Source organism: Periophthalmus magnuspinnatus, chromosome 19, assembly GCF_009829125.3.
Source record: "Periophthalmus magnuspinnatus isolate fPerMag1 chromosome 19, fPerMag1.2.pri, whole genome shotgun sequence".
Classification (NCBI taxonomy): Eukaryota; Metazoa; Chordata; class Actinopteri; order Gobiiformes; family Gobiidae; genus Periophthalmus; species Periophthalmus magnuspinnatus.
The window spans coordinates 14,758,293-14,780,675 of NC_047144.1; positions in this window are offsets into that span (position 1 = coordinate 14,758,293).

Here is a 22,383-nt window from a genome sequence, read left to right on the forward strand (position 1 = left end):
GATACACATTAAATAAGATCCGCTGACTTGTTTCTTTTATTAAGTTGTTTTAGATGTATATTGCAATTATAAAATGTCCCTTTATATCTATATCTATATCTATCTATCTATCTATCTATCTATCTATCTATCTATCTATCTATCTATCTATCTATCTATCTATCTTTTTATACAGGGGAACTCAATGAGAGCAATTGGGCTCTCTTTTTAATGGGCGCCCTGTTTAACATATAATGCAAGCAAAAACAAAAAACAAAAAAACAAAGCAACCAAGTATACATGTCCATGTAAAGCATTAAAAACAGGTGCAGGTGTGTATAAAAGTTTGTTACCGGATTATTAAATTCCGACTGTGTCACCAGTGTATCCAGTTTTGCTTTTCCTTGGAATGTTTTCCATTTTTGTGAAGCAAAACAGCTCAAAGCCTCTGTCCTATCTCAGTTTGCTGTGGCTCGTCCTGCGCCTCATGCAGTCATGTGATCTGGTGTTAAATGTTAAAAAGCCTAACAAGCAGGTGAGGTGATAATTATATGATAAATGATGATAACTTTATGATCCACAGGTGTCATCGGTTATAACTGTAGAGCAGACACGAGCACGATAGGTCTACTTGTGCTAAGTATGTCTTTAATGTACAATGAGCTTTTTAAAATTATGCAAGGTGTTTGGTGTTATAATAGTTTTCATACCATAGGCATAACAAGTCTAATATACAGTTCAACCTAAGGACTTTAGACTGCGGGTTCTGATACTGTTTCATTGGAACAGCATTAAAGAGTTCCCATGACTCTGTCCACTGCTGACTGGGAACACATTGGTACAGTTTTTGTCCAGTGAGGTTCATCTAGTCTTCTGTTTATTTATTTTTTTGGATTATTTTTTCCAGACCACATTATGGGCTGGGACGGACCAAACATCATTGAGACAGAAGAAAACAAACGTCATCGCTGGATTAAGGAGGCACCCGCAAGAAATAAAGAAATGTACCCATGGGACTTTAAGGGACTTTAAACCAGGACGAGGGGGCCTTTTTCCTCTCACATACCTGGAATACTGTCCTGAAGTTCGACTGCAGATGGCGCTGTCATCCTACCTTCAAAACAAGATAGCATCAAAACCTGTTAAAATCAGCTGACTGGACATGTCACAGCAACATCTCTGTGACCACTCTAATACTTTTTTTTCCAAATCCTCAAAGTAGGTACCTTTTGCTTTGTTGAAAAAATATTTTATAGTTATTTTACTTTTTTTCTTTGCTACATAATTCCATATATCTAACTTCATATATTTGATGTTTTCTGTTTAAAACCAAAATGATGAGTCTGACAGGAGCAGTTATGCAAAGAGGTGCAACAGTTTTTCAATAGAAAGTGAACAGGAGCCAGAGTCAATGGAGTCGGAAGCGCACTCTAGTAGGTTAACTATGTCCATTTATATATACAGTCTATGGCCCAAACCTTTGACTGGTAGTGTATATGGTACAGTATATATGGTATGTATTTTTATAAATCCACTGTACTTTAGATAAACCCAGTTACACCTTTAAGAGCAGGTACATTTTGCATCATTTTTACTCAGTGCACTCATTTACAAATGCTGTTTATTGAATACTTCAGAAAGCTCTTTTAGTTCCAGTTACCATTTGCCAATCCATTTATCCTCACATGAATGCCAACCGCTCAGCCCGTATTTTTGTCTTTTTAATAAACCTTTTAAAAAATTCAGAGGTTAAAACGGATGTAATGGACTTGTTTTTTTGTTTTTTAGTGTTGCAGAGACGGTCCAAGGCTTTTAAATGTAAAACCAAAGCATTGGATCAAATGTGTGTGTAGCTGTGGTCTCCTCTCTCTTCGACTGACACGACAGGGGAGCAGGCGTAAAGACATCTGCAGATATTGCTTTCACCCATCTCCATTTGTCATTGTGTGCTATGTGCTGACGATGGGTTCATATATATGGGCATTATGTAACTATATAGGGCCAAAAAATGTACCGTGATCAGGAAAAGATGTAAACTGTAAACACGATTAGAAGAGTTTGAATGGACTTTAAGTTCCTATATTACGCAAAATGGACTCTTGTGAGGTTAAAGCCATGTTATAATCTTGTTTCCTCATCAAAAACATACCTGGAGTTGTGTTTTGTTTCATTCACACATCTTTGAGGAACACTTTATTATTAGTCTGTTTACATCTCCAAAGCTCAAAATGCTCTTTTCCGCCTTGTGATGTGAGTCATTTTCACATTAGCTACCTTTTACCAAGTAGAGCTTGGTAATGGCGTGAAATGAAGGTGTATGGAATTTTAAAACACACCGGAGCACTTCCTGTATTACCGCGTGACATCACAAGGTGGAGCGGGGTGTTTTCTGTTTGAGAGAAGAACTCAGCCTAAATATGCAGGGTTTGTGCGTTAAACGTGTAAATGAAACAAAACACAATTCCAGGTCTGTTTGTGATGAGGAGACAACATTAGAACACACACTGCCTGGCCAAAAAAATAAGTCGCCACCAAAAATAAAGGTCACACACTACACACACTAATATTTCGTTGGACCGCCTTTAGCTTTGATTACGGCATGCATTTGATTTCACTTCTGCAATGACACAAGATTTATTTCCATCCAGTGTTGCATTAATTTTTCACCAAGATGTTGCATTGATGATGGTCGAGTCTGACGCTGCACAAAGCTTCTCCAGCACATCCCAAAGATTCTCAGTGGGGTTAAGGTCTGGACTCTGTGGTGGACAATCCATGTGTGAAAATGATGTCTCATGCTCCTGATCCACTCTGTCACAATTTGAGCCTGATGAATCCTGGCATTGTCATCTTGGAATATGCCCGTGCCATCAGGGAAGAAAAAATCGATTGATGGAATAACCTGGTCATTCAGTATATTCAGGTGTCAGCTGACCTCATTCTTTGAGCACAGACTGTTGCTGAACCTAGACCTGACTCGTACCTATAGGCTCGTACCTATTTGCTTAGTTAAATCCAGGTGGCAGTGTAGATCAGAAAACAGAGTAAAATGGGCCCTTTAATTACAGACTGACAACTGCACAAGCTCAAATATAACATTATCAGATTTAGTAAGGTAGAGCATCAGGTATAAAAGGAGGGAATTACAAGAAGGACAAGAGGAAGAAAAAACAAATGTCCACATAAGCTACCAGTCAAAAGTTTGGACACTACTACTACTACTTTCTACATTTTATATACATACAGAAAACATCAACTATATGAAGTAAGATATATGGAATTATGTAACAAAGATACAAAATTTAAAAAAATCCTACGTTAATTCGAAGTAATTGAAACCTGAACATCTTAATGGCAGAATAGCAACTCAATACAACTTGTCATAAACTCCATTTACACAGAGCTGGACCACAATGCACCTCTCATCCCTCATCACCTGAAAACAATGGCCAGAACAAAACCTTAATGAGACAAATGCATTTTCTATTAGACTTACACATTCAGAATAAAAGATTAGATATCGTATTTGCTGGAAGATTGGACATTTTGAACAAATTTGCACACAAGAAAATTGGGTTTGATATAGGCCTAGGAATTAATTTAGAGAAAGGCTTAGAAAGATGTTAGAACAATGTGACAATTGGAAAGAAGATTGGAAAGAACAGATTTCCTGGGTGTTGCTATCGGGGAGTAAAAAGGAAATTAATTGTATACCGCTGGTACAGGTAAGTGAGACTACAATGTGTAAATTAACAGTTGGCAAGAGTTGAAAATGCCATAACATCACCTGACAACACTTGAACAACAACTTTAAGTTCACTTTTATCTGATTCTTACTGTGATTAAAGACCATTTTGACGTCACCCACAGCGTTCGGCTTCAGTCCCATGAAGTTCATCGATGCTAGCGGTTATATCGACAAATTTGACGCCAAGTTCCATATTTGGAATTCCAATTGTGAGCGTCATAGCAACCAAAAAGCCAATCCGGAGCGAGGCTGTTGAAGGCAACGCTCCTTCCCGTGTGCACCGTTGGTTTTAGCAGGGATCAGGCGCTTAGCAACCCCGTCAATCGAATCTGTTGCTAACGCTAACAGGAGCAACCTCGGGGAAAGAAGGTAAAACAGGTGCCTGATTTGTCTGTTATTAATGCTCATATCTTGTCAGGATTTGGGTTTTTTTGTGTGTTCTGTGCTGTTTCCCCCCCCTCCCTTCTGTTTTTGAGCCTGGAGCTTGGTGGAGACTCTGGCACCACCTCCGCACACCTGCTTCTCATCAGGCAATCAAACCTTCACCTGCGAGTAGAAAAGGACTGAGGATCCAACACTCGCGGCCAGATCGTCTTGTCATCTTCATGTCACGCTTCTGTTTTCTTGCTCATCTATCCACCCTAATTCCACTCTTTGGATCTACCCTGCACTTCCGTCCGCGACCCAGCTCTCCATGTCCGGTATGAACACCCCAGCCATTGACCCTGCGACCCACGACCTGCTCCAGGACTTCTGCCTACAACAACTTCTCTACAAATAAATTATGTTCTGTTTCCCCGAGTCCTGTCTCTTTGGTCCCCCTGTCAGTCTTTATGACATATCTCGGTTTACAGACACAATAGTGAAATAAAAACCCAAGGATCATGTAGAGCGGGTTAATACGAACATTTTAAGACCAAAATTAAAAGCCATGATTGATGGAGCACACCTATTCTCATTTCCTATCTGAAACGCAGTGGCTAGCAGGTTATCTATGCCCATTTATATATATTTACAGTCTATGGTCTGGTCCCATTCCTAGACACAAAAGACTATGAAGCAGTCCTCCAATGTTAGCAGACATCTTGTTTATCCCCAAATTCTCATTACTTAAACCCATTTAGCACAGGCGGTTTACTTTACCCTCCCAGGGCTATTACATGCCTCTAATTCCCTCTCATTTGTGTGTCTTTCTCTGGTCGTCTGGTGCTCCCTGGACTCTGCATGTTAATAATGTTTGTGAGATGGGGTCCCGGCCGCTCTGTCTCCCCCCCTCCTCGTTATTCCTCCTCTTCCTCTTTCCTGAAGCGTTTTGGGTTTTGGACAGCCGCCCGGTTGGGGTGAATGGGGGGGTGGGTTTGTGGAAAGTGACCTTCTCGTGGTAGTATATTTCACAGCAGACCCCGAAGGACCCCAGACCCCCCCGTTCCAGCTGGAGATCATGGTTGTCGACAGATGTCACATTAAGCTACGCTCAATTCGCCCCCCTACAACAGCAACCGGCGTCCAAAATACCTCAGCTGTTTGAGATGTAGGGGGCGCTGTTCTGCTACGGCAAGATGGACCCATAAATGCCATACTCCACGTTTTTTGTTTAAGGTTCTCAAACTTTCACAGGTTGATGAAAACACAATATTCTAAGTCTAATCTACGTCTTAACCAGGTTTAAAAGGGAGACGCTGCACAACTTTTTATTTTTTGGTCTGTTTGGTCTCTTAGCAACAAACTTCCACGTGTAAACAACAAAACTGTCCACTCTGCAGTGAAAGATGTTTTAATATTTCATCTCTTCATCAAAACCAAACTTTCCAATCTTAACACTTAACGAGATTTTGACGAAACGCACCAAAGGATTTTATTTCAATCTAATTCCATGTCATGCCATTTAACTCCACATAATTTGGTGACATTTTTCAGTGAAATTTTGTTTACTCAAATACTAAATAAGACACCCAAAAATCCCCTCTATATTGTTTTAAAATTTTATATATTAAACAAAACATTTTAAACCTGGTTCTTTTTCTTGGTTGTTTCCGTTATGTATGTCGCAATATTGGTCCATTTTGATCATTTTTACACAATTTGAGTGTGCTGTGTTTAAACTACAGCAGAAGTTGATATTGAAATTGATATGTCTCCTATTCACCTGCAGCGTCTTGTCTTAAATGGGGCTAGATACAGGCGACAATAGTTCTTAGTCTCATATCCAAGACGGCAAACATGCGGATACAGTTAATGCTGAAGAGGAATCCACGTCCCACCAAAAGAACCACAGTTTGACAGAGACTGATACCAAAAGTTATCAAGAGAGAGCAGGTCAACAGGAAAGTCTTCAGCTGCTTTTGAATCCACAAAGTCGGCCACAGGCAGAGAAAGGGCCAGGGTGTTATATCATTTTGGGGCCACGGCCTGAAAGTGCTGGGTTTAAACCTGTTTTTTTGCTGTTGTTGTTTTTTGTTTTTTTTTACCACAAGCAGGTTCTGACTGGAGGAGCGGAGGATGAGCCCAGAGTAAGGAGTCAAAAGGTCCAGGATGTGCTGGGCGGCCTGCCCGTGGAGTGCTCTAAAAGTAATAACACTAATTTTAAAATCAATTCTGAACTGGATGGAAGATGGGACGATGGAACTAGAGGGATGTAGAGAGACAATAGAACCAGAATGATGTGAAGGGACGATGGAACTAGATCAGCTTGGGGGGAAGATGGAACCGCAGTCATATGGAGGGATGGCAGAACCAAAGTGATGTGGAAGGACGATGGAACTAGAGAGATGTGGAGGGACACAAGAACCAGAGTGATGTGGAGGGATGCTAGAACTGGAGTGATGTGGGACGATAGAACAGGAGTGATGTAGGGGACAATAGAACTGGGCCGATGTGTTGGAATGATAGAACCGAAAGCAAGTTCTAGGGGTTCCTGTTAAAAACCTGGCTGCATAGTTTTGTACAATTTGGAGCCTGTTAAGAGTAGTCTTAGCTACTCTTATTAAAACAGGTACAACAGAGTTACAGTAATCAAGCCACGATGAAACCAAAGCATGAAAATCTAAAAAGACAAACTAACAGTTTCTTCTCCAATCTTAAATTTACTTCAGTGTGTTTTCCCAGATACTCTCAGATAGACATATTGAGTCTCCTTTACAGTTTTAAGCCGGTGGGACTTCCTGCAACATCAAAGAAATACACGGGAATTCAACTTCAAAGTTTGGACACACCCTCATTCAGTGTTTTATTTCTTTATTTTTACTATTTTCTACATTTTAAATACGTACGGAATACATCAGATATATGAAGAAAGATATATGGAATTATGTAGCAAAGAAAAGCAGTTAAATAACTGCTAAATATTTGTTTATATTTAATATTTAAAAAAATGAATGAAAATTGAATTGAACAATTTTTTGACTGGTAGTGTAAAAAGAAAAAAAACTAAATTAAAAAAGCAATCAAACAAAGAAAATTAACCACACCAAATTGAAGCTTCCAGTCTGAAAAGAAACAGAACCTGAATTGGCAATGATGCACAGCTGGAGTGAAGGAGGACTAGGACCTGATCCTGATTTGCAGTAACTCTTGCAAGTATTATTGTTTCTGAAATCAAGTTTTATTGCGTATGGACAGTGGAGGAACATAACAAAGTACAAGTAGTAATAATGTACTGTACTTAAGAAGAATTTTTAGGTATTTGTACTTTACTTAAGGGATGTTTTAAAGTGGATACTTTTTAATTTTACTTCACTACATTTGAGAGCAGTATCTGTACTTTCTATTCCATTTCTACATTTTTTAACTGGGCTGAAAAATAAAAAGTACTTTTCCTATGATTTGAGGGGTTATTTTTACCATGTCCATGGTAACATCCTGACGTAACATCTGAGTTCAAGCTTCGACTTTAAGCAAACAAAAATAAGTACACCAAATTCATTCAAAAACTTAAGAACTGACTAAAATATGATATCATTTTTCATCAATACTACTAGATTTAACACTTTAACACATGAACAAAACTTGTGTGAAATACTTTTACTTTTTACTCTTGAATCACATTTTTAAACAGGTACTTTAATACTTCTACTTAAGTTACAGAGACTGGAGGACTGGGTGGGCATCTCTGGTACGGCACTAAACTGGTTCAAGTCCTATTTAGAAAACAGGGAGTACTTTGTTGAAATTGGAAAATGTATATCAGATAAAATGTCCCTGACCTGTGGGGTGCCCCAGGGTTCAATCCTGGGACCCCTGCTGTTCAATCTCTACATGCTGCCATTAGGCCAGTTAATACGCAGCAATAATGTGTCTTACCACAACTATGCAGATGACACTCAGATCTATGTCTCACTAGCAGCAGGTGAATATGGACCAGTGGATTCACTCTGCCACTGCATCCAACAGATCAGTGTGTGGATGCAAAACAACTTTCTCCAGCTAAACTCAGACAAGACTGAAGTTATCATCTTTGGCCCACAGAAACATAGAGAAAGTGTCAGCAGTCACCTCCAGTCTCTCTCTCTAAAACCTTCAAATCAGGCTAGAAATCTAGGGGTAATAATGGACTCAGACTTGAACTTTAACAGCCACATCAAATCAATAACATCTGCAGCTTTTTACCACCTAAAAAACATTGCAAAAATCAAAGGTATACTGTCAAAGCCAGACTTGGAGAGACTTATCCATGCATTTGTCTCCAGTAGGTTAGACTACTGTAACGGCCTGCTCACTGGCCTCTCCAAACGAGCCTTAACACAGCTGCAGTACATCCAGAACGCTGCTGCTCGGGTCCTGACTAGAACCAGGAAGTATGAGCACATAAGTCCTGTGCTCAGGTCTCTGCACTGGCTTCCTGTAGCTCAAAGAATAGACTTTAAAGCAGCTCTGCTTGTGTATAAGTCTCTCCATGGCCTAAGTCCAAAGTATATCTCCGACATGTTAGTGCCATATGAACCATCTCGCAATTTGAGGACTTCAGGGATCGGCCTCCTGCTGGTGCCCAGAGTCAGGACTAAACATGGGGAATCAGCGTTTAAATTTTATGCAGCTAAAACTTGGAACAGTCTTCCTGAAGATGTGAGACAGGCCTCTACTTTGACAATGTTTAAATCCAGACTCAAAACAGTTCTGTTTAGCTGTGCATATGACTGACAGGTTTTTATTCTGCACTCTTCTCTTTTAATGTTGATTTTATGATGATTATTTGTGATTATTTATGTTTGATTTGTGTGATTTTAATGTCTTTCTTATTCTGTAAAGCACTTTGAATTACCTTGTGTACGAATTGTGCTATACAAATAAACTTGCCTTGCCTTGCCTTATGTTGATTTTTTCATGTGATACTTTTACTTCAGTAACGTTTTACCTCTGTATCTGTACTTAAGTAACAAAACTGAGTACTTCATCCACCACCCCATATGAAGTAATCCTTTGTCCAATCGGTACAGTTAACAGACCACAATTTCCCCGACAATCTATCCAGTTAGTACACGAGCCAATCACTTTAACACAATGCAACCAGATGCTGTAACTATAACCTCCCTTTCCACATTTACACTTCAACAAAACATCTCTCCAAAACAATCCCCCCATTTTTCCAAAGCACTTGTGTTTTCTCTGTCTCCGACCCAAACCCAAATGATCCGAACGCATCTCACATAATGCCGTCGTAATCTCGTTCGAGCGTTTTTATGTTTCATCCGAGACCCAAGCTCACATTACACAATTAGATTTTACCACCAAACAATAACGCAGCACTCCGGTATAGCCCCATAACGATCTCAGGGAAAAAAATACAAATATTCAAGGCACTTTTGGACATCCAGACCTCATTTTAAGCCTGATGCCCTTCAGAGGTTTTTCCCAATGTTTGTAAAAAAAAAGTCATTTGTGAGAATCAAGGGCGTGGAGGGAGTAAAAAGCAACAGAATTTCAGGGAGCGTCCAATACAAACTGACTGGTAGCAGGATTTCTTTATGGATTCTTATGAGTTTTAATCCATGTTATAATGTTGTTTGCTCATCACAAACATACCTAGAGTTGTGTTTTGCTTCATTCGCACGTTTGACTAACCATTTATCATTAATCTGTCTAAATCTGCAAAGCTCAAAATGCTCTGTTCCACCTTGTGATGTCATAAAGTGGTAGTTTTCAAGTTAACAGCTACTTTTTCTCTTGTGTTCTGTAGAAACGGGCAATTCCTGAGTTGAAATCATCCAAATGATTCCAGTAAAGATACACACCTTCACTAGAATCATTTGGATGATGTTTAAAATGGACGTTTAAAGTTAAAGTGAAGCACTTCCTGTTTTACCACGTGACATCACAAGGTGGAATGGAGTGTTTTCTGTTTGAGAGAAGAAGTCTGTGATGATGAAACAACATTATAACATAGATCAGATGGGCCCTTTAAATAAAAAAGTCAAATTTTTGGGTGATTTTTTATTTATTTTTTGTTTATTATTTGTGGGTTTGAAGTACAAATTGGCCCCTCTGACTCTTACATACAAATATTCTTTCCTTAAGTCTTGAGTACCAGTCTACTCCTGCTACTCCCAGTGTATTTCCAGACTCCACAGTCCCACACTAACTCATCCTCCATGTTTGGCTTGCGTTCCTCCACCGGGGTCCAGCTCTGTCCCGCCTCCCCCCCCACACACACAGTTCACCCACGGCCCAAAACAGATGCTTGTCCCCGGCCCTGGCAACCACATCCGAGGGGCCAGAGGCGGTCGGCTATTTCTGGTAAATTAGTAAAGACAACAGTCGCTCTGCAGGTTGACGCTGCCGCACCAAAGTAGGGAGAGATCGTCAGAGTGGAACACAGCCTGAGCCTGGGCGAACGTGGGTGTCTGTCAGCTGGACGGGTGCCAACGGACAGGTGGCTGCGCTGGTCCGCTGCTCCCCCTGCACCTTCTCTGGGTAATTAGCCACGCTGCCTCTGCCTCCCAGTGCCAAAGAGGAAGAGGAACAGGAGCGGCGCTGAAGAAGAGCAGTTTAATGAAGACGTTTGGCTGGGCAGACATGAGGTTTTGCAGTTTTATTTACGATTGGACAGGAGTATGGAATTGTAACGGTGTGTACAGGTCTGCGTTGCATGGATTAAACCACATGTGTCAAACTCAAGGCCTGGGGGCAAAATGTGTCCCGCCACGTCATTTTATGTGGCCCGTGACCAGCTAAATTAAAATATATGACTGTCTTAAAATGTCAGTTTATCAGATACTCAATTACACAGTCATATTTTTTTACATCTACATCATTTTGCTGATGTGGCCCTCAGTGAAATTGAGTGCGACACAACTGGTAAACAGTAGCGGAAGGTAACAAAGTACAAGTAGTAAAGTACTGTGCTTAAGTAGAATTTTTAGATATCTGTACTTTACTTAAGTACATTTTACAGTGGATACTTTTTACTTTTTACTTACTTACTTCACAGCATTTGAGAGCAGTATCTGTACTTTCTACTCCATTTCTACATTTTTGAACTGGGCTGAAAATTAAAGTACTTTTCATATGATTTGAGAAGTTCTTTTTACCATGTTCACGGTAACATCCTGATTAAAGTTTTCTAGTTCAAGTTTTGGCTTTGGGCAAAATACACAAAATTCTGAAGATAATTAAAATAAATTGTTTTGTATTGATCCTGTTCACCAAAATATTTCTAATTTTTAATCAACACTTACACTTTACAACACTTACAAATTACAACACTTGAGTGAAATTATTTTTACTTTTTACTATTAAAGTACATTTTTAAACAGTTACTTAAACACTTTTATTTAAGTAATTTTTTTTTTCATGTGACATTTACTTTTACTTGAGTAACTTTTTATTTCATTATCTGTAGTTTTACTTAAGTAACACAATTGAGTACTTCATCCCTGGCAGGAATTAAACATAAACAATTAACAACACACGTGACATTGTAAGAATATAAGGCCGATAGTAGTAAGCTTGCGTTTATAAAAAAAGACATCAAGGGAAAAATACATATACAGCAGTATATTAGCTCTTGCGCTTTAATTAGTCTTAATGAAACTTAATTACAGGGTTAGGAGTCAGAGCATTAATTAAGACAAGACTCTTCAGGTGAATGGGAGAAAATCTTAAATTCAGAGGTATTCATTTGAAAATTCTGCTGTAGTTTACACACATAAATGTAAGAAAAAAATGTATTACAAGTTTTTCATTAGGTAATGTTTTTATATAAACACAAGGGATTTTATGTGGAAAAACAGACACAATTTACCATTTTGGGACATTCAAAAGAGAAACATGAAAATAGCCAGGTTTAAATGCTACTTTACGGGCTGATCCTTATGTCCGTATGGGGGAAAAATACAGCAGTATTTGGAAGACGATACCCAGCTAATTTTTCAGTATCGGCGCCAAAATCTGATACCAGTATCAAGATTGTTGCATCCATAGTCTAGATGTGTAGGCAAACAAAGTATTCAAATAAGAGTGTTAGTACTTAACCTTACGATTAAAAGACGAAACGCTCTACTGACTGAGCCGCTGTTGCCCCAACACTGACTGCCATTAAACCACTAACACAATAACACTTAATGAGCCATTTAAGTTATTTATTCAACCCTCTACAGCAAAAGTCTTATAGTAGTGCACAAAAATACCCCAAACTTTCCCACTACTGCAAAGAAAAAGTACTCACTAAAAATAATGGTTCCATCTATCATGTATTGAACGATAAGTCCTTGGACCTTCGTAAATCTGTAAGTGAAGAGCCAGTCCATCTTTACTCCGAAAAACAGAAAAAAACGACAGAACTGACTGAAAGTGAAGGCCAAACTAAAGCACAAGTTGGACGGAACTGCATCGCCAACCTATGAGTCAGTGTATGTGACTGCTCTACCAACCGAGCCACTGTCGGCCCAATACTGAATCCCATTATAACACTTACAAGATAATACTTAATGAGTCATATGAGTTAGTAGTACAGAAAAATACAAAAAAAGCAAAAGTACTGCAGTATACTAAGAATAATGGTTCGTCTAACATGTATTGAATGATAAGTCCTTGGACCTTTGTAAATCTGTAAATTCAAACTGTCAATCTTCAGATCAGAAGACGAACGCTCTACCAACTGAGCCACTGTCGGCCCAATACTGAATGCCATTATACCAGTAACACGATAATACTTAATGAGTCAGTTATTCAACCCTGTACAGCACCAAGTTTTATAGTAGTACAGAAAAATACTAAAAAAGCAAAAGTACTGCCGTATACTAAGAATAATGGTTCCATCTAACATGTATAGAACGATAAGTCCCTACCTTTGTAAATCTTTAAATCTGGGATTCAAACAGCCAACCTTTAGATCAGAAGACGAACGCTCTACCAACTGAGCCACTGTCACCCCACCAAATGCCATTATATCACTTACCAATAACCCCAAAGCAGGATTTCCCCCAAAGAACTATTTTGTAGGTAGCCAGTCCATGTTTAGTCGGAAAAACTGAAAAAAACAACAGAACTGACTGAAAATAAATGAAACTGTAACCTTGATTAATATAAAAAACATCCATTGATTTCTTATTTGCACTTCTAAATCCAACTAAAGTTTAGAAACATCAGTTCTGACCAAAGTTCTGTTCACGAAGATTAAACATAACAGAGTAATAAGGACCGCAGTTATTGAAAACGTAACAGTCAAGCCCTCAGACTAGTTAACAGAACGCAATTATGTATTTGTTTAAGAAGTGATTTGAAAACATGCAGGCGATTTCTTGATATTTTAAATACGGTGACAAGGTTCAAGCTTCAAGTATGTAGTAATTAAGGCTGTGTTTATTAATTTGCTTGCCTGATGAGCCAGTCCCTCCATTCTGTTCAAATCCAGACGAATTTGAAACTGGACCATAGAACGTAACCGACCACCGATCCAGCTTTTTCTGTTCTGATACCGATTTCGATCTGCCAATGCCAACCGACACCACCGCAGAGACAGAAAACAGAATTTAACTCAAGGTCAAATCTATTCATAAAGCACTTTTAAAAACACCCACAGCCAACCGAAGTGCTGTACAAAGGCGATATAAAGCGTAACCTTATCAAACAAAACATGCAAAAACACAATAGAACAATACAAATACAATAGAACACAGAAGTCCCACTCAGCTCGTGTTAAAAGCCAGTGCAAACAAATGAGTTTTCAACAAAGATTTAAGAATATTTAAATACCCAGAGGAAGATTGTTCCAGAGTCTGGGACCAGTTACAGCAAAATCCTAGTCTCAAAACTGATCCAAATGTGTTATGTAGCTGTTATTATTATTATTACAGAAGAAAGTTTAAACATTATGAGACTTTCTGGGCCAAGTACGATCAGTAAACAGTCTTGTTCCATCGATGTATAACCAGATGTCCAACCAGGATATCCTAATTCTCACATGGGATGGTCCAATCGCAGCTGCTAATTTGCATCATGTGTCTCTCAAAAATTCTTGTATCATTCAGAACAAAACATATAACTTCTTCTACCTGAGATGTTCAAAATGCCAACCTTCAGATCAGTTGAGAAACACGCAACCAACTGAGCTACCGTCGCCCAAATCTCTCAATCCCTTGTTGATTCTGCGTTATTTTTCCCCTTTTTTTCCTCGTAAGCCGCCATGTTTGTTTCAACCCAAACCGCCCATGCATCTCTGATTGGTTAATCCGCCTGTCAATCAAACCTATCTGAAAATGGAGGAGACAGGTCACATTTTTATATAGCGCTTTTCCACCTTCAAGGCACTTTCCAAAATGCTTTATATCAAGGAACCGCTCGCAAATTCATACACCGGTGCACGCAGACACTGGGGGGTGAGGTTGGTTAAGTGTCTTGCCCAAGGACACAACAACAGCAAACGCTTTACCAACTGAGGTACTATTGCGCAATACGGTTCTAGATCCATGCGTTTTTGTAACGTTTTGTGACAGTTGTGGTTTTGGCTAGCCGGGCAACGATGGTCCTGTTTTAGTCCTGGTCTTATCTGGATTTACTTCCAGTTTCGACGCAGTTTGCAACTTTACATTTATAGATTGAGAGATTTTCCACAGTCTCTACAAATGAGTTGGTGTTCCCCTGAGCTACTTTAAACTACTGAAAAAAAAGATCTGAAGTTTGTCGTCAAGAATCTGCGGGGATATAATCACATAACTGCTTAATCACCTTAATTACTTGCATCATCAAATCTCCATTTGTCTGGCTCCAGTCGCTTCGTCGCCACGGAAACAAAGCCCAGATCACAATCTCTGTCTCACTACATTGACTCTAAAGTGAAACCAAATTTGTAGCGCTTCACATGACACTGTTGTTCAATTAAAAGACGTGACTATTGTGAACCCACTGTAAACGTGGAGGAGGTAATGATTTCTGCAAATTACACACGATCATATTTGGAAGGAAGAGGATTTTGGTTTTTGTATTTTTTATCTTTTTATTATTTGTAGTGGGGTTTGCAGGAGCAACGATTAAAGATCCTATATTACGCAAAATGGATTCTCGTGAGAGCAATGTTATAATGTTGTTACATCCTCAAAAACATGTGGAGTTGTGTTTTGTTTCATTCTCACATGTTTGAGTAACCCTGGTTTATTAGTCTGTCTACATCTCCAAAGCTCTGTTCCACCTTGTGATGTCATGCAGTGGTAGTTTTCACGTTAACAGCCTTTCGTTCAGTAGAGATTGGCAATTCCAGGGATGAAATCATCCAAATGATTCTAGTGAAGGTTTATGTAGTTTAAAACCACAATGGGTCTATGTGGAGGAGCGGACAGGAGCAGGAGTGAAGGACAAACGCACAAACGGAACAACACCTCAAGACCAATGTTCCCTCTAAGCTGCACGCGTGCACAATTGCACACTGCTGACACAGTCTCCGCGCACAGAAAATCTGTGCCGGAGTTGAAAATAAAATAAACACACAACAATTCATTCTGCGCTATTTTACAATGTGAGTCAGTGAGCGTGACCGGGGATGAGCTGATGACAATTTTGTGTTTCACATATGTATTTGCGCAGTTTATCAACGTCATTGACAGGCTCCTCATGCGCCGATCCCAGTGTTTTAGCCGATGTGACCGATGTGGAGTGAAAACTCGCTAATGATTCTAAGTGCTCTTTAACCCCTTAATGTTCCGACGGCCCACCCTCGGGAAAAGATCCACGCAAGTAATTGCTTAATTTTACATAGTTATATGTATATATAGTTTTGCGTTTTAAACATGATGAAACGTACAAAACAAAGGAAGTACACGACCGAGGACACTGTGGATGTTTGTACAAGTTAAACTAGAGCAGGGGTTCTTAACCTGGGTTCGATTGAACCCTAGGGGTTCGGTGAGACAGTCTCAGGGGTTCGGCGGAGGTCAAGGCACATTGTGAATTGAGACACAGCATGAGACACGGCCAGAGTGATGCCCCGGCATTGACTGGGAGGATCCCGGCGACAACTGCGCTCTGATTGGACATCTTCGAGGGACCATGGAAGCACATTACTGTAATGACAGTAATGTATTTAAAGAGCCTCGTGCCTCTGCTTTGACATGCCGTCTGAATTTACACGAGAGCACAATTGGTTGTGGAGTTACGGTGTGTGTTAAAATGTTAAAAATAATAAATAGCTTAAATACAATAAGTTCATTATTGGAATATATAAAGTTAAAAATTAAAATCATTTCAGTGTGGTAGTATTAAAAAAGGTCAAGTCTTTGTAAAAAGGTATATATGTAATTTGTTGTGAGTTCATGCATTGTATTGGTTTTATTCTTTGAACACAGTGATGTTAATGCACGGTTCATGTTGTGCACCAGTAAAACATACATGTGTCTTGAATTTGAAAAAAATCATATTTTATTTTTCAATAAACAAGGGTTCGGTGAATGTGCATATGAAATAGGTGGGGTTCAGTACCTCCAACAAGGTTAAGAACCACTGAACTAGAGGCGTCTCTGACCCGGAGCCATTTGAGGAACCGAGTGAAGATCTCACTCAGGAGCAGAGGACCTTATGTGCTGATGGACTGGACTTTGCTGTTCCTGATCGGTAAGCGTGGTTTATTCTGCTATTGACTTAATTGTGGGTCAATTTATTCATGCACACATCACTTGGGTGAAGTGTCTTGCCCAAGGACACAATGACAGAACTAAGGACACAATGACAGAAGTTGGTCCGAGCGGGACTCGATCCACCAACCTCTGTCACAGAATGACTGTCACACTGTCACATGTACAGTGTATTTTTAGTTTCCAGTGTGTGTTTGTTTACATTTTGAAGTGTGTGTGTTTGTTCACTGTTTGCAGTGTGTGGTTTGTTGTCATGATCCGCACCGTCTGTTCCACTTTTTACCTCCTGTCCTGCTCCTTCCCTCCCTCACCTGCCGGAGCTGGGCTGTGCTCCTGGCTCCTCCTGCACGCACCTGCAGCTTATTAGCGCAATCACCACCACCTGCCATGAATAAGAGGAGCCAGGACCAGACACAGTGTGAGATCATCTGCGTATCACACCCTGTTCTGTACCGGATCGTATGTGCATCTACACCCAGCTTGCTGGACCGTCTCAGCTCCAGTGCTCCCGGCTCAGCTCCGACCCTGTTCCACCCTGCTTCCCAGCCCTGGTACTGTCTTGTTTCATCTCTTCACTCCACGACCCTGGACCCTGGTTTGCACTCTGCACCCTGCCCTGGTGCTGCCCGCATCGTCATCTCCGCTACGCTCCACGTTCCGCTCCTGGATCCTGGCCTCACCTCCTCCTCTCCACCGGATCTACCCTCGAACTGTACTATTTGTCATTTCTATAACAAATACTGTAAATATTCCCCGAGTCTGCACTCTTTGGTCCGCTACACCCACTGTTACGACATTTGTAAATATATATTTATTTTGACCCATACCACTTGTTGTGAATATATTTTATTTACAAAATACACATTATCAGTGGTGGGCCGTCAGAGCCGGAAGGCCTTCTCTGCTGGCCTAAAAAAATATATCTGAATCACAGACTGATGTTATATTTTGTCCATGAATACTTATTAAATAATTCCAAATGGTCTGTCCTTCCCTTCGTAGCTTTTACCCTGGTTGCGCTGCTTCCAGACATGTATTTTCATATTAAAGCGTTTAACCACATCACATCAACCAATCACATTTCAGCCATTTGTTGCCAGGCAGGGTCAACGTCAAAGAAATCTGCCTTGAGGCCTTACAATCAGTTCTGCGGGACCTCTAGTAAAAAATAAGTGTCGATGAAACTATAGCTTCAACCAATCAAATTTTGACTTGGCAACGCCAAAACCCTGTCACAAGCATACGGTAACGTCAGCGTATTCACAACCTTTGATTGGCTAGTCAGAGAGCGTACTAGCCGGAGCTAGCAAATTGCATCTGTAGCGAGCTGCACGAACAGAAATATAGTTGCGTTGATTTCATAGCTGTTTTTTCAACCCACAATGGCTGAAGGAGGAGAAGAAATTGATTTGGTTGCAGATTTATTGTCAAAGCCATTTTCAAGACGGACTTTTCAAGAAAAGCTGGACATTGTTAAGAAAGGTCGGGCAACTCCGAAGCTAGCAAGCCTGTCACAACCGGGAAAAGGATTTGTCCGCCACTTTCAGTCCACTAACTAAGAGCGGTACCCCTGGCTCACAGGCTCGGAGGAACACAGCAAATTGTATTGCTGGGAGTGCTTGTTATTTGCCACTGATAAACATGGTGTTTGGAGCCACACTGGGTTTCTAAATTTGACTTGCCTAAGGCAGCAACGAGACACCAAAGCTCTGCCGGACACTTACAAGCAACAGTGCTTTTCAAAACTTTTGGGGAAACCAGAGTGGATCTACAGCTGAGCGAGCAAGTGCGCAGGGAAACGGAGCTCCACAAAGAAAAGGTGAAGAAAAATAGGGAAATCAAGATTGATAGACTGTGGCAAAATACAAAACGATCTGATGGGAGAAGAGATAAGAAGCGAAGTTAAAAAAGCACCGTTTGTCTCTGTTATGGTGGATCAGACGACAGATGCGAGTAAAGCAGCGCAGCTCGCACTGGTCCTGCGTTACGTAACAGGCACAGGTGTCAAGGAGCGGTTTGCCAAATTTGCAGATGTTACCAGTGGGAAGCGAGCTGATGACATTGCAGGTCTTATCATCCATTTTTTGGTGGCAAATGAATGTCTGGATAAAGTTGTGGCACAGTGTTTTGACGGCGCCGCGGTCATGTCTTCTGGATTGAATGGGGCGCAGGCTAAAGTTAAGGAGAGAGCACCTTTGGCTTTGTTCATACACTGCTATGCACATTGGCTCAATTTAGTACTGACCCAGGGGGCCTCAAAGCTTAAAGAATGCAAGATCTTTTTCGGCCACCTCAATGGCCTTGCTGCATATTTTTGTAGATCGCCTCGGCGCACGCAACTGCTGGACGAAATCTGCCAGCGGCGTCTCCCTCATGTGGCGCCAACACAGTGGCAGGACACATCCAGAGTGGTCAATACCGTCTTTGAGAAGAGAGATGCTCTAAAGGAACTGATCACATTCTGGAGCAGTAAGACGAGTATGATGAGGACTCAGTGCGCTGTGCTGATGGATTTAAAGCATGTCTGGATGATTTTGAGTTTTGTTTTTTGCTTTACACATGTAATTGCATTTTTCAGTATTCAGACGTGCTCTTTTCAATACTACAGGACAAAAAACTGGATGTACAGTTTTGTCTGGCTAGGGTAAAGGAGTTTTGTGACACCGTTGAGCGAGAGAGAAGCCGATACGAGGAATTCTACAAGGCCGCTGAAAGCAGTGCAGGTGCTCCGAGTGCACGAAGAGGTCTAGGGCAAGATCCTCGCATTTGTGTGTTTGGCGGTGACTATCCCCGTGTCCACTGCTTCTGTCGAGTGGACATTTTCAGCTCTATAGCGAATTAAAACATATGCCAGAAATACGACAGGGCAGGCTCGACTCTCAGCACTAGCTTCGTTGGCAATAGAAAAGGACTTCTTGACGGAACTGAAACGCACGGATAATCTGTACGACAGAATAATTGAAGTCTTTTTGAGGAAAGAAAGGAGGATGGATTTTGTGTTGAAATAATCAGAATTTTTGGTGAGTAAAATCTTGCTATTTTCTTAAATAATATAAAAGTTTAAGTTTATGAGGTTATTGATGCTTTTTTGTGTGTGTTACTTGTGCACCCCGTGTTTGTTTCTTCAGTAAAGGCATTTATTGTGGCTACACGCGTTATCTATCTGCGATGCAACGGCTCTTTATACTGCATTTATGCATAATAATATTGTTTTTATAGCCATAAAATAGTTATTGATAAGTGGATTGATTCAGACGTAGCACCTAGGCCTAGGTGTGAAAGGCACGGCCCGCCACTGCACATTATATATTGTGTTTTAATATGTTATGTAAATGTACAGTAATAGAGCAGCTGTGCAGATACAGATTCCTCTCAGTGTGTATTGGTCATTGAAAACTGTCACTAGTTTATGAGTTGTAAAAATCAAGCAAAAGCTTCACACAATGGCTTATACTCATAATACAAGTCAGAGCTTTATCATAAAAATGTTAAGTGTGTTTTCAACATTGGAGTTTACAGTTGTCTTGGTTTGGTTGGAAGTTCATGTTTTGCCATAGTTAAAATTAAATATTTATACTTCCAGTAGCATTAACATACTACACAGGTCATGAGATTTTTGTCATTTTCATTGTATAAGTGTGGTATAAATGCGGTAATTTGATTCTTTTAATAAACCATTTAACTTGGATGGATGTGATGCAGCATGACCACAGTGCGCACGTCTGATGTTGCTCACACTGGTCCATGGGACGCTCAGGGAGTTTGTGTGTTTGCTCAGACTCATGAAAAATTAGAGGGAACATTGCTCAGGACCACAGCTGACCAACAACCTCCCCCACCCCCCCACTCCCACAAACATCTGACAACCTCACCAACCCCCCAAACACCTGCCCATCTGAACTCCTCAGCACCGAGCAGCTCAAAGGCTCGATGCAGAAGAGCAGACAGGAGCAGGAGTGTAGCACAAACACACACACTGAGCAACACCTCAGGACCATAGTGCACTGCTCCCTACACTGCTGTTCAACTGGACACCAATTAAAAATGAATCAGTCATTTTAAAGAGGTTTTATGGACTCTGCCCTCCTCAAAGCCACTGATGATAAAGATCAGTTTGTATTGGAGTCTGTTTCATGTTGCATTTATTGTCTTGTGTCTTGTGGAACACTGATGTTATCATGACAGGTGTTATAGTGACAAGTCTTATAATGACAGGTGTTGGTTGGGAAGGGTCAAGGATGAAAGTGGGGACAAAAAGGAAAGTGAGGAGTCCCTAGAGAGAGCAGGTTTAGCAAAGGGGACCGAGAGCTGGTCTGTGGGCAGGGGAGGAGATGGGGTGCTGGGGCTGTCACAGACAGGTCCAAAACCTGTGACGAGGACCTGGGGGATGTGACACTGGAGATGAATCCTTCAGTTGGAAAGGTGGTAGTGCTGCTGACTCATTCTCTGGGGAAGGTGGAGGTGCTGCTGAATCGTTCTCTGAGGGAGGTAGAGGTGCTGCTGACTCGTTCTTTGGGGAGGTGATAGTACTGCTGAATCATTCTCTGGGGGAGGTGGAGGTGCTGCTGACTCGTTCTCTGGGGGAGGTGGAGGTGCTGCTGACTCGTTCTCTGGGGGAGGTGGTGGTGCTGCTGAATCGGTCTCTGAGGGAGGTAGAGGTGCTGCTGACTCGTTCTTTTAGGAGGTGGTAGTACTGCTGACTTGTTCTCTGGGAGAGGTGGAGATGCTTCTGATTCCTCTTTTCTCTGACCGGCCCAGGATCCTCAGGACTTGTACCAGTCCAATCTGATCATTATTCATGACCGAACTCAAGTTTTATCAGAGTTTCGCCTTTAGACTTTTTTTCACCCAGCCCCAGAGTCACATGACCTCGAATAAGAATCTCTCTGTGAATAAGACTCCGTAGAGAGGGCTGATTTTGGAAACGAATGATTAGAGATCGGCTGTGATGTTTTTGTCATGGCCGATGCCGATACCTAAAAACTCTCAGACAGCTCTGTTTTTGCACAAATAGTACGTTTTATGTCTATTCTTGAGGCAGGAAGTCGACCAAAACTAAACACGCAGATCTGCTGAAAACATCTGTGGGTCATAACTTTGGAGATTTCTTTCAAAAACAGTAAATTTCCCATAATTATATTGGCCCCGCCCTCCATCTGAGACCATGGCCGAATGCCCACACTATTACCTACAGGGGGCACTGTTTTTCCTGCACTGATCACGAGCTATAGACCACAATGCCTTGCAAGAGTTGGAAAAATAACAGCGGACAGAGACAGGTCTTTAACGTCTGAATAATGCACACCCCAATGAGTATTCATCCAACAGAAAAGGATTTTGTTTAGACTGTTGGCCTTGGTTAGTCTGGGCTTTATAAATAATCCAATCATTTGTACAGTATGGCTTCAAAAGGAGATAAGGAGATAATCCGATCTCAGATAAAACTGATATTAAGTGTAAAGTATAAAACATGTAAAAAAGGAACCTATGGAACATTTCTAATCCTTTCAAGCTAATAGTGATAAGCAACACCGCTAACACGCCAGAACCATGTGTTTTCTTGATTTTCTGGACCTGATACGCAATAATTAAAGGGCTAAA